A 14,030-nucleotide genomic window follows, 5' to 3' on the forward strand; every position below is an offset into this window, starting at 1 on the left:
AGATATATATAGACTCCTCACCATCTTCTAACACTATCCAACCAAATCTGAGGATAAAATAACTATCTGACTTGAATGTTGGCAAAAATATGCGAGCTTGCGTTCTAAACTCTCTGATAAAACACCCACACTATGTAACTGTCAGGGTTATGTTAAGGCCTTAGCTCGTTTGCCCGGGCCCCTGACATTTAACCAGGCACCTTCGTGCTTACAATAAATAAATGACTCACTGGTAACAATGTAAATATTTAATGATATAAATATAAGTATGATGACAAACTAATGGAGTAATGACATTGAACATTTTAAGACTGTGAATTTATTAATTAAATAATAATTCTACCCCTTGCTGTCCCACAACGTACACATTAATGTTCGAAAACACAACACACTCTGACACTGCTGTCTTTAGTCACCAGCGTAGACTTCCAATCCCAAGCTAACTCCCTGTAAAGACAAAGTAAAGACAAACTAGAAAGGTCTAGTAGACTATCACTATGGCATCGAAACAACTGCGAAACGCAGTTGTGCCTTAGATACTCACCCTAAACAGGGGAACACAGAAAAATCTCAACAAACGTTACAACAGCAGAACAAAAACACTCCATTAACTTACAAGCAAGGCAACAAAAAGAAAGTGCGTTCAAAAATAGTGCACTTAATACACATTGGTGCTAGAATGCCATAATCTACGCACCGACATTCCCCCTCTCCCCCCAAACTGGTTCTTACAAAGTATGGACCAGTTTCCGTACCTCAAACTGAAAGAAAAGTAAGAAGATATCATTGCAACTACAAGGTAAGCACATCCATCTAGGAAAATTCATCCGCATTAACATCACTCTTCCAAACATAACAACTTAGAAGAAAAATTACCAATAACACTTTTTACCAAAGTATCCACATTACACTATGAACCATTCACAAAATCACAATCTACCAAACAATCAAATTTAAAATGCATAATCAGCAAATTAATGTCAATAATACTAAATGCAACATAATATCATCTAACATAAAGTGCAAACATTTTCAAACAACAATGTATACATTGGAACCATAAAATGCATAAGACATGTATAAAAACAATACATAAGTATGTAGCTCATGTAGCTGCGTATTTGAAAGTCTATAGCAATCTTGAACACAGATCAGCAAGCAGATTGTCCTCCCCTTTGACATGAACAACATCAAAGGAATAATCCTGCAACATCAGCGCCCATCTTGTAATACGTGCATTGGTAAAGTTAGTGCTTCCAAGGTAAGATAAAGCCTTGTGGTCAGTCTGGAGATGAAATTTTTTTCCGGCCAGATACCTGTCCAATTTTTTTTATTGCATATACAATGGCCAATCCTTCCCGTTCAATGATAGAATACTTCTGCTCCCGAGGCAACAACTTACGGCTCACAAATTTTATAGGATGCAACATACCATTCACACACTGGCTAAGAATGCCAGAGATCCCTTTGTCTGAGGCATCAGTCTGGAGATAAAACGGTAGAGAAAAATCAGGCAATCGAAGAATAGGATACTTACACAGACAGGCCTGCACTCTCTTCAATGCCTTCGCACACTCACAGCTCCAGTCTACTCTCGTGGATTTTAAACGACGTAAGAATGCCTTAAAAGGAAAAACTAAATCCACGTATCTACCAATAAACTTTTACTCCCATAACTAACAGATATGGTTCCGATACTTTAAATAACAAAGTATATACTCAACTTACTTTAAGTATATATAAAGATATAAGTGGAATGGAAAAAAAATTTCGTCTAGAATATTGATTACATCAACATCTAAATATACCAACACCATTCATCCATAGGTCTCGATATTTAAACAACCCAATATGGATTTACCAGAGTACCCTAGTTATCATCACGTTATCCCCGCGTGCTTATACGATGAGGGACAACCACAATATTCCTACCTCCAAATTTGGACTTGTCCAGATATTTAACTGCTCTCGCAACGTCTGCTAGGTTCCTGAGCCTAACATGACCTACACCCATTGACTTCCCATTCGCCATCAAAACCTCCACAAATCCCACCAAACCAACATCTCTAAACCTATCCTTTAACTTCTGCCAGTTAACATTATATGGTAAATTTCTAACTGTCACTGTGTAACGATCCGGAATCAGCTTATAGTCACGACGACTCTTGGACTCGCGACGGCCCTCTAGTCATCTATCACTTGGCCTCTGCTCATGTGCTCTGACCACAGTATTACAATCGTCTTCCCTATCAGTTGAATTAATCGGGTAAGTGTTTGGAACCCTATCCACACAACTGAAGCAAGCGATCTCCATCCTTTTGCCCCCAGGACTCCGATTCATCACAGGCTCACTACACTCTGCCGCAACATACACTTTGTCTTCCTTAGCAAGCGACACGCCCGGACTAGCAACCTTAAAACCTTCAATAACATCAATCATATCATCAACGGTGCCTTTCTTACTTATTATAAGTTGCTTGTACACATCACCGGACACATTCTCAAGTATTCTATCTTTCACCAGCAACTCTTTCACTTCTTCCACAGTCTTGCCTACTTCAGCCATTTTCAACCAATTGTCCAACGCATTTCGCAGCTCTGTGACAAAACCCCTAAAATCATTCTGTCGTGGTTTTACCCGGTGGAACCTCTTGCGGCAGGTTTCCGCGTTTATATCCGCATGTCGGAGTAATACGGTCCTCACTTCCTCATAATTTTCATTCAAAAACAGACTGTCACGCAGCATACAGTTTCTTAGAAAGGTAGTTAGTTTATAGGACAGGAGCAATGACCATTCCTTTCTATCGATCTTGCATCTTGTTGCGACGGCCTCAAAGTGTGTTAAATATGCCATCAGGTCATCGTCTTCCTTCATTCCCTGGAAGCTCTTGTCAAGTTTATCTAAAACATTTCTAGGCCGCACCTCTGCCTGTGTTGCCGTCCCAGCCGCTGTTGCTGACTTTTCCTTCATTCTTTCTAGTTCCATCTCCTCTTTCCTCTTGAGTTCCTCCCTGGCATCTCTTTCTTTCCACCTCTCGTGTTCCTCACGCTTGGCCTTCTCCTCACGTTCAAATCTGGCCTTCTCCTCTGCCTTCAATCTTTCCTCTCTCTCAAATCTAGCCTTTTCTCGTTCAAAATCCTCTTTCTTGGCTTTTTCATAATCTTCTTTCTGCTCAGCCACATACCTCTCTAACCTTTCACCTTCGTATCCCAGAGAACGACCATCACTTATAAACTGGGCAGTAATTGTCAACCTAGTTTCCATGGTAAATACAATGTACACTACTTGGCTGTATTATATTTAAATTATATACAATATGGGAACCAAAAAAATTCTACTAATTGTACAAGAGATCAACTAAAGCCTAGAGCCTGCGGTTAAATGGCAAAGAAAGAAACCTATCTGTGCAGTATCCCACGTTGGAGGAAAGTGCCTCACTCAGGCCACAGCGTCGAAATATAGTTGCCACAGGACAATCCAACACAATACTAGTAGCCTCAGACTTCAGTAGTTACCAACAGCCACTTTACACTCACGTTCGCTTGTTGCCGAGAGCGAGAAGACACTCGTTCGAAGGTGAAGCACAATATAGAAAACAAGAAAATACAAATGTGTTTCAATCTTGCAATACAATAGTTATATAGTATATAGTACAGTATAGTTATAGTGTTATATCACTTATATCACAAAGGATGTATTTATTGTATTTATCTGGTACTTTCGATATACATCGTTGCCAATGGTACACAATTCAATATTAGTACAGTAGATTGTGATGCAATACTATGTAAACAATTATTAGATTGTAGACACTGCTGCTACATAATCAAGTAACTAAAACTTATATAATGATTGAAATTATAGTTCTGTGACTGGTAGTCACAGCCGGACTCGAGCCCCCAACTGTCAGGGTTATGTTAAGGCCTTAGCTCGTTTGCCCGGGCCCCTGACATTTAACCAGGCACCTTCGTGCTTACAATAAATAAATGACTCACTGGTAACAATGTAAATATTTAATGATATAAATATAAGTATGATGACAAACTAATGGAGTAATGACATTGAACATTTTAAGACTGTGAATTTATTAATTAAATAATAATTCTACCCCTTGCTGTCCCACAACGTACACATTAATGTTCGAAAACACAACACACTCTGACACTGCTGTCTTTAGTCACCAGCGTAGACTTCCAATCCCAAGCTAACTCCCTGTAAAGACAAAGTAAAGACAAACTAGAAAGGTCTAGTAGACTATCACTATGGCATCGAAACAACTGCGAAACGCAGTTGTGCCTTAGATACTCACCCTAAAAAGGGGAACACAGAAAAATCTCAACAAACGTTACACCAGCAGAACAAAAACACTCCATTAACTTACAAGCAAGGCAACAAAAAGAAAGTGCGTTCAAAAATAGTGCACTTAATACACATTGGTGCTAGAATGCCATAATCTACGCACCGACAGTAACAACAAACGGCAATGTGTCGAGTACTAGAGAGTTTAGCACAGGAGCGCCGCATTCTTTCACCAGTATCTATTATCTACACCAATGAAGCCATCAGTTGATATTCCCATCATCAATTCAATGATGACACATCGTCCCTCATCTGCCTTGTGGTCCAAAGTTTGTACCGTTCGACATTGGACACATTGAAGCTATAATGTATAGACACAACATTTGTGTCGACTTGAGAGATTCAGATCTGCAACCAAACTGGAGACTAGATGCAAGAAACCTAGATACAAGTAGAAAGAACAAGCTTAAATGAACATCGCCTTGATAGTTATAAGAAGAAGGAATTAAGCAATAACTAAACCAATCAGCAGTTCAACAACTCAACAACTTAACAACTAAACAACTCAACAACTCAACGACTCAACAACTCAACAACTCAACGACTCAACAACTCAACAACTTAACAACTCAACAACTTAACAACTCAACAACATAACAACTCAACAACTCAACAACTTAACAACTCAACAACTTAACAACTTAACAACTCAACAACTTAACAAGTCAATAACTTAACAACTCAACAACTTAAAAACTCAACAACTCAACAACTTAACAACTTAACAACTTAACAACTCAACAACTTAACAACTCAACAACTCAACAACTTAACAACTTAACAACTTAACAACTCAACAACTTAACAACTCAACAACTTAACAACTCAACAACTTAACAACTTAACAACTCAACTACTTAACAACTTAACAACTCAACGATTTAACAACTTAACAACTTAAAAACTCAACAACTCAACGACTTAACAACTCAACAACTCAACGACTTCACAACTCAACGACTTAACAACTCAACGATTCAACAACTTAACAACTTAACAACTCAACAACTTAACAACTCAACAACTTAACAACTCAACAACTTAACAACTCAACAACTTAACAACTCAACAACTTAAAAACTCAACAACGCAACAACTTAACAACTCAACAACTTAACAACTTAACAACTCAACAACTTAACAACTCAACAACTCAACAACTCAACAACTTAACAACTTAACAACTTAACAACTCAACAACTTAACAACTCAACAACTTAACAACTAAACAACTCAACAACTTAACAACTTAACAACTCAACAACTTAACAACTTAACAACTTAACAACTCAACATCTTAACAACTCAACAACTTAACAACTTAACAACTCAACGATTTAACAACTTAACAACTTAACAATTCAACAACTCAAAAAATCAACGACGTAACAACTCAACGACTCAACAACTCAACGACTCAACAACTCAACGACTTAACAACTCAACGACTCAACAACTCAACGACTCAACAACTCAACGACTTAACAACTCAACAACTCAACAACTCAACGACTCAACAACTCAACAACTCAACAACTCAACGGCTTAACAACTCAACGACTTAACAACTCAACAACTCAACGACTCAACAACTCAAGAACTTAACAACTCAACGACTCAACAACTCAACGACTCAACAACTCAACGACTTAACAACTCAACAACTCAACGACTTAACAACTCAACGACTTAACAACTCAGCAACTCAATGACTTAACAACTCAACAACTCAACGACTTAACAACTCAACGACTTAACAACTCAACAACTCAACGACCTAACAACTCAACGACTTAACAACTCAACAACTCAACGAATTAACAACTTAATGACTTAACAACTCAACAACTCAACAACTTAACAACTCAACAACTCAACGACTTAACAACTTAACAACTAAACGACTTAACAACTTAACAACTCAACGACTTAACAACTCAACGACTTAACAACTCAACGACTAAACATCTCAACGACTTAACAACTCAACAACTCAACGACTGAACAACTTAACAACTGAACGACTTAACAACTTAACAACTCAACGACTTAACAACTTAACAACTCAACGACTCAACAACTCAACGACTCAACAACTGAACGACTCAACAACTGAACGACTCAACAACTCATCAACTCAACGACTTAACAACTTAACGACTTAACAACTCAACGACTCAACAACTCAACGACTCAACAACTCAATGACTTAACAACTCAACGACTTAACAACTCAACAACTCAACGACTTAACAACTTAATGACTTAACAACTCAACAACTCAACGACTTAACAACTCAACGACTCAACAACTCAACGACTCAACAACTCAACGACTTAACAACTCAACAACTCAACAACTCAACGACTCAACAACTCAACAACTCAACGACTTAACAACTCAACGACTTAACAACTCAACAACTCAACGACTCAACAACTCAAGAACTTAACAACTCAACGACTCAACAACTCAACGACTCAACAACTCAACAACTCAACGACTTAACAACTCAACGACTTAACAACTCAACAACTCAACGACTCAACAACTCAAGAACTTAACAACTCAACGACTCAACAACTCAACGACTCAACAACTCAACGACTTAACAACTCAACAACTCAACGACTTAACAACTCAACAACTCAACGACTTAACAACTCAACGACTTAACAACTCAACAACTCAACGACCTAACAACTCAACGACTTAACAACTCAACAACTCAACGAATTAACAACTTAATGACTTAACAACTCAACAACTCAACGTTTCAACAACTCAACGACTCAACAACTGAACGACTCAACAACTCAACGACTAAACATCTCAACGACTGAACAACTTAACAACTGAACGACTTAACAACTTAACAACTCAACGACTTAACAACTTAACAACTCAACGTTTCAACAACTCAACGACTCAACAACTGAACGACTCAACAACTCAACGACTCAACAACTCATCAACTCAACGACTTAACAACTTAACGACTTAACAACTCAACGACTCAACAACTCAACGACTCAACAACTCAATGACTTTACAACTCAACGACTTAACAACTCAACAACTCAACGACTTAACAACTTAATGACTTAACAACTCAACAACTCAACGACTTAACAACTCAACGACTCAACGACTCAACAACTCAACGACTTAACAACTCAACAACTCAACAAGTCAACAACTCAACGACTCAACAACTCAACAACTCAACGACTTAACAACTCAACGACTTAACAACTCAACAACTCAACGACTCAACAACTCAAGAACTTAACAACTCAACGACTCAACAACTCAACGACTCAACAACTCAACAACTCAACGACTTAACAACTCAACGACTTAACAACTCAACAACTCAACGACTCAACAACTCAAGAACTTAACAACTCAACGACTCAACAACTCAACGACTCAACAACTCAACGACTTAACAACTCAACAACTCAACGACTTAACAACTCAACGACTTAACAACTCAGCAACTCAATGACTTAACAACTCAACAACTCAACGACTTAACAACTCAACGACTTAACAACTCAACGATTCAACAACTTAACAACTTAACAACTCAACAACTTAACAACTCAACAACTTAACAACTCAACAACTTAACAACTCAACAACTTAACAACTCAACAACTTAAAAACTCAACAACGCAACAACTTAACAACTCAACAACTTAACAACTTAACAACTCAACAACTTAACAACTCAACAACTCAACAACTTAACAACTTAACAACTTAACAACTCAACAACTTAACAACTCAACAACTTAACAACTAAACAACTCAACAACTTAACAACTCAACAACTCAACAACTTAACAACTTAACAACTTAACAACTCAACATCTTAACAACTCAACAACTTAACAACTCAACAACTCAACGATTTAACAACTTAACAACTTAACAATTCAACAACTCAAAAAATCAACGACGTAACAACTCAACGACTCAACAACTCAACGACTCAACAACTCAACGACTCAACAACTCAACGACTCAACAACTCAACGACTCAACAACTCAACGACTTAACAACTCAACAACTCAACAACTCAACGACTCAACAACTCAACAACTCAACGACTTAACAACTCAACGACTTAACAACTCAACAACTCAACGACTCAACAACTCAAGAACTTAACAACTCAACGACTCAACAACTCAACGACTCAACAACTCAACGACTTAACAACTCAACAACTCAACGACTTAACAACTCAACGACTTAACAACTCAGCAACTCAATGACTTAACAACTCAACAACTCAACGACTTAACAACTCAACGACTTAACAACTCAACAACTCAACGACCTAACAACTCAACGACTTAACAACTCAACAACTCAACGAATTAAAAACTTAATGACTTAACAACTCAACAACTCAACAACTTAACAACTCAACAACTCAACGACTTAACAACTTGACAACTAAACGACTTAACAACTTAACAACTCAACGACTTAACAACTCAACGACTTAACAACTCAACGACTAAACATCTCAACGACTTAACAACTCAACAACTCAACGACTGAACAACTTAACAACTGAACGACTTAACAACTTAACAACTCAACGACTTAACAACTTAACAACTCAACGACTCAACAACTCAACGACTCAACAACTGAACGACTCAACAACTGAACGACTTAACAACTCATCAACTCAACGACTTAACAACTTAACAACTAAACGACTTAACAACTTAACAACTCAACGACTCAACAACTCAACGACTCAACAACTGAACGACTCAACAACTGAACGACTTAACAACTCAACAACTCAACGACTTAACAACTTAACAACTAAACGACTTAACAACTTAACAACTCAACGACTTAACAACTCAACGACTCAACAACTCAACGACTCAACAACTCAATGACTTAACAACTCAACGACTTAACAACTCAACAACTCAACGACTTAACAACTTAATGACTTAACAACTCAACAACTCAACGACTTAACAACTCAACGACTCAACAACTCAACGACTCAACAACTCAACGACTTAACAACTCAACAACTCAACAACTCAACGACTCAACAACTCAACAACTCAACGACTTAACAACTCAACAACTCAACGACTCAACAACTCAAGAACTTAACAACTCAACGACTCAACAACTCAACGACTCAACAACTCAACAACTCAACGACTTAACAACTCAACGACTTAACAACTCAACAACTCAACGACTCAACAACTCAAGAACTTAACAACTCAACGACTCAACAACTCAACGACTTAACAACTCAACGACTTAACAACTCAGCAACTCAATGACTTAACAACTCAACAACTCAACGACTTAACAACTCAACGACTTAACAACTCAACAACTCAATGACCTAACAACTCAACGACTTAACAACTCAACAACTCAACGAATTAACAACTTAATGACTTAACAACTCAACAACTCAACAACTTAACAACTCAACAACTCAACGACTTAACAACTTAACAACTAAACGACTTAACAACTTAACAACTCAACGACTTAACAACTCAACGACTTAACAACTCAACGACTAAACATCTCAACGACTTAACAACTCAACAACTCAACGACTTAACAACTTAATGACTTAACAACTCAACAACTCAACGACTTAACAACTCAACGACTCAACAACTCAACGACTCAACAACTCAACGACTTAACAACTCAACAACTCAACAACTCAACAACTCAACGACTCAACAACTCAACAACTCAACGACTTAACAACTCAACGACTTAACAACTCAACAACTCAACGACTCAACAACTCAAGAACTTAACAACTCAACGACTCAACAACTCAACGACTCAACAACTCAACAACTCAACGACTTAACAACTCAACGACTTAACAACTCAACAACTCAACGACTCAACAACTCAAGAACTTAACAACTCAACGACTCAACAACTCAACGACTCAACAACTCAACGACTTAACAACTCAACAACTCAACGACTTAACAACTCAACGACTTAACAACTCAGCAACTCAATGACTTAACAACTCAACAACTCAACGACTTAACAACTCAACGACTTAACAACTCAACAACTCAACGACCTAACAACTCAACGACTTAACAACTCAACAACTCAACGAATTAACAACTTAATGACTTAACAACTCAACAACTCAACAACTTAACAACTCAACAACTCAACGACTTAACAACTTAACAACTAAACGACTTAACAACTTAACAACTCAACGACTTAACAACTCAACGACTTAACAACTTAACGACTAAACATCTCAACGACTTAACAACTCAACAACTCAAAGACTGAACAACTTAACAACTTAACGACTTAACAACTTAACAACTCAACGACTTAACAACTTAACAACTCAACGACTCAACAACTCAACGACTCAACAACTGAACGACTCAACAACTGAACGACTCAACAACTCATCAACTCAACGACTTAACAACTTAACGACTTAACAACTCAACGACTCAACAACTCAACGACTCAACAACTCAATGACTTAACAACTCAACGACTTAACAACTCAACGACTTAACAACTCAACAACTCAATGACTTAACAACTCAACGACTTAACAACTCAGCAACTCAACGACTAAACAACTTAACAACTCAACGACTTAACAACTCAACGACTTAACAACTCAACGACTTAACAACTCAACGACTTAACAACTCAAGGACTTAACAACTCAACGACTTAACAACTCAACGACTTAACAACTCAACGACTTAACAACTTAACAACTCAACGACTTAACAACTCAACAACTCAACGACTTAACAACTCAACAACTCAAGGACTTAACAACTCAACGACTTAACAACTCAACAACTTAACAACTTAACGACTTAACAACTCAACGACTTAACAACTTAACAACTCAACGACTTAACAACTCAACAACTCAACGACTTAACAACTCAACGACTTAACAACTCAACAACTCAATGATTTAACAACTCAACAACTTAACAACTTAACGACTTAACAACTCAATGACTTAACAACTCAACGACTTAACAACTCAACGACTTAACAACTCAACGACTTAACAACTCAACAACTCAACGACTTAACAACTCAACGACTTAACAACTCAACGACTTAACAACTCAACAACTCAATGACTTAACAACTCAACAACTCAACGACTTAACAACTCAATGACTTAACAACTCAACAACTCAACGACCTAACAACTCAACAACTCAACGACTTAACAACTCAACAACTCAACGACTTAACAACTCAACAACTCAACGACCTAACAACTCAACGACTTAACAACTCAACAACTCAACGACTTAACAACTCAACAACTCAATGACTTAACAACTCAACAACTCAACGACCTAACAACTCAACGACTTAACAACTCAACAACTCAACGAATTAACAACTTAATGACTTAACAACTCAACAACTCATTGACTTAACAACTCAACAACTCAACAACTTAACAACTCAACAACTTAACAACTCAACAACTAAACGACTTAACAACTCAACGACTTAACAACTAAACAACTCAACGACTTAACTACTCAACGACTCAACGACTTAACAACTCAAAGACTTTTCTTTTTCAGAAAGGTAGCATAATTTAAAATTGACAAAAGAATAATTACACTATTTTTTTATACTGCAATTATTAGAAATCTGATGACCTTTTGCTACAGCCTGTTGATATGGTAATACTTCACTGGCACAAAGACATACGCCACTAAACAAGGCTACAAAGACATACGCCACTAAACAAGGCTACAAAGACATACGCCACTAAACAAGGCTACAAAGACATACGCCACTAAACAAGGCTACAAAGACACTAACTCCAAAGTGTTGCACTAAGTCAGTCAAAAGGGCCGGTTTCAATACTTTCAGAAAGACTCTAGAAAACTTTGAAGCACAAACAAGAACTAAGACACTTACTCCGTCCATACAAAAAGAAGAGACTTGCTCATTACTGTTGTATTGTTCGACAATAGTTTTGAAGGTCTTTGGCAAATCATGTGCAAATTCGGCTGCCCGGATCAATTCGTAACAATGGTGCGCCAATTCCATGATGACATGCAAGCAAGAATCCAAGACAACGACACTAATTCTAGAAGCCTTTTCCTGTCTCAAATGGCATAAAGAAGGGCTGTGTGCTGGCTCCAACGCTTTTCAGAATAATGTTCACGCTATGCTGAAAGATGCCTTTCGCATAGAAAGCTTTGGAGTTGGTATACGATATCGCACTAATGCAAGTTTATTTAATGCTCAAAGACTTAAGAACTTAAAGCAAGAACCAAAGTAAAATATGACTGCATCAGAAACCTAATATTCGCAGATGATTGTACCCTAAAAGCCTCAAACGAAGAAGACCTTCTAAAGAGCCTGTCCCTCTTCGTCAAAGCCTGCAGATATTTTGGCCTCACTATAAATGTAAAAAAAAACAACAACAGAAGTATTGCAACAACCTTCTCCAGATAAATCAGTCACAGAACCAGACATTCTTATAGATAGCCAGAAACGAGCAAATGTTAAAAAGTTTGTCTATTCGGGAAGTACCATATCAGCCATTACCAACCTTGCTATCAACACATGCCAGACAATCGCCTTCCCAAACGACTTCTTTACGGGGAGCTGTGTGCAGGAAATCGCCTATAGGGGGGGGGTCAATAACAAGCGCCATAAAGCTCGTTCAAGGAGTGTGCTATTGACATTCACGTCTGGAAAGCACTAGCTCTCGATCAGTGTGACGTATATATTGTTTAACTAACGGCATGATACCACAGGATAAGATTTATGAATGTTATTATTACATTCATATGTATTCAATGCGAACCTGACCTAACTGATGTTATTGAGTGATTATCTACTTGAGTGTATTGTTTTTGTTTTAAAAAAAACAGACAGTCTCTGATAGAAGTCCTATGGGAAGAAACAGTTCACTTTGGTTATAAGGCATAGCCTGTATTTGTCTCCATTAAAGAATGAGGATGTGAATAATAGAGGAGACAGCTTATTAATTGTTAGTTTAAATTATGTTTTATTCCTATGTTTACAAAAGAGATTCTTTCTTATTTAAAACAAAAGGAAACATTTTATTTTCAATGTCAATAGTTTGTATAACAGAAAATAATTTATTTAATAAGAAAAATTGTCGTACATTAAAAAAAAAAGAGCTACAAGCGTTTGCTTAATATGCTGAATGAATACTTACTTCCCTGACTAAATAGCCTCCCATGTTGTTGTTTTTTTATATTAATAGTAAATAGTTGTAAAAATAGTGTGTTTTTACAAAACAAACTTCTTGCATAGTTTATTTTAAAAAATTCACTTTTAGCTTTCTGAAAAGAAAAACGTAGCCGTTGCATCAGAACTTTTGAAAGATCTAAAATATCAAGATAATCAATATCTTTTCAATTTTCGATCTCTTAACGGGACTGTCGGACAGACAGACCACACAAAACTAATAGCGGCTATTCACGGGTGTCGCTAAGCTGGAACAAAGCTACTACCCGAAGAATGTTTCCATAAAAGATGCTTTTTCCAAAACACACTAAATTCTCAAAGACTATTAACAACACACGGTTACTACAGTAACCACAGTTACATCA

The 14,030-nt window shown here is 37.2% G+C and overlaps 1 protein-coding gene across 3 annotated transcripts in view; it reads left to right on the top strand.

The window, feature by feature from the left end:
• LOC106079506 (uncharacterized) overlaps positions 1 to 14,030 on the top strand; it is a 262,219-nt gene that overhangs the window by 8,475 nt on the left and 239,714 nt on the right. The gene's annotated exons all lie outside the window — the stretch shown is intronic.

This window comes from Biomphalaria glabrata, chromosome 17, assembly GCF_947242115.1.
Source record: "Biomphalaria glabrata chromosome 17, xgBioGlab47.1, whole genome shotgun sequence".
Lineage (NCBI taxonomy): Eukaryota > Metazoa > Mollusca > Gastropoda > Planorbidae > Biomphalaria > Biomphalaria glabrata.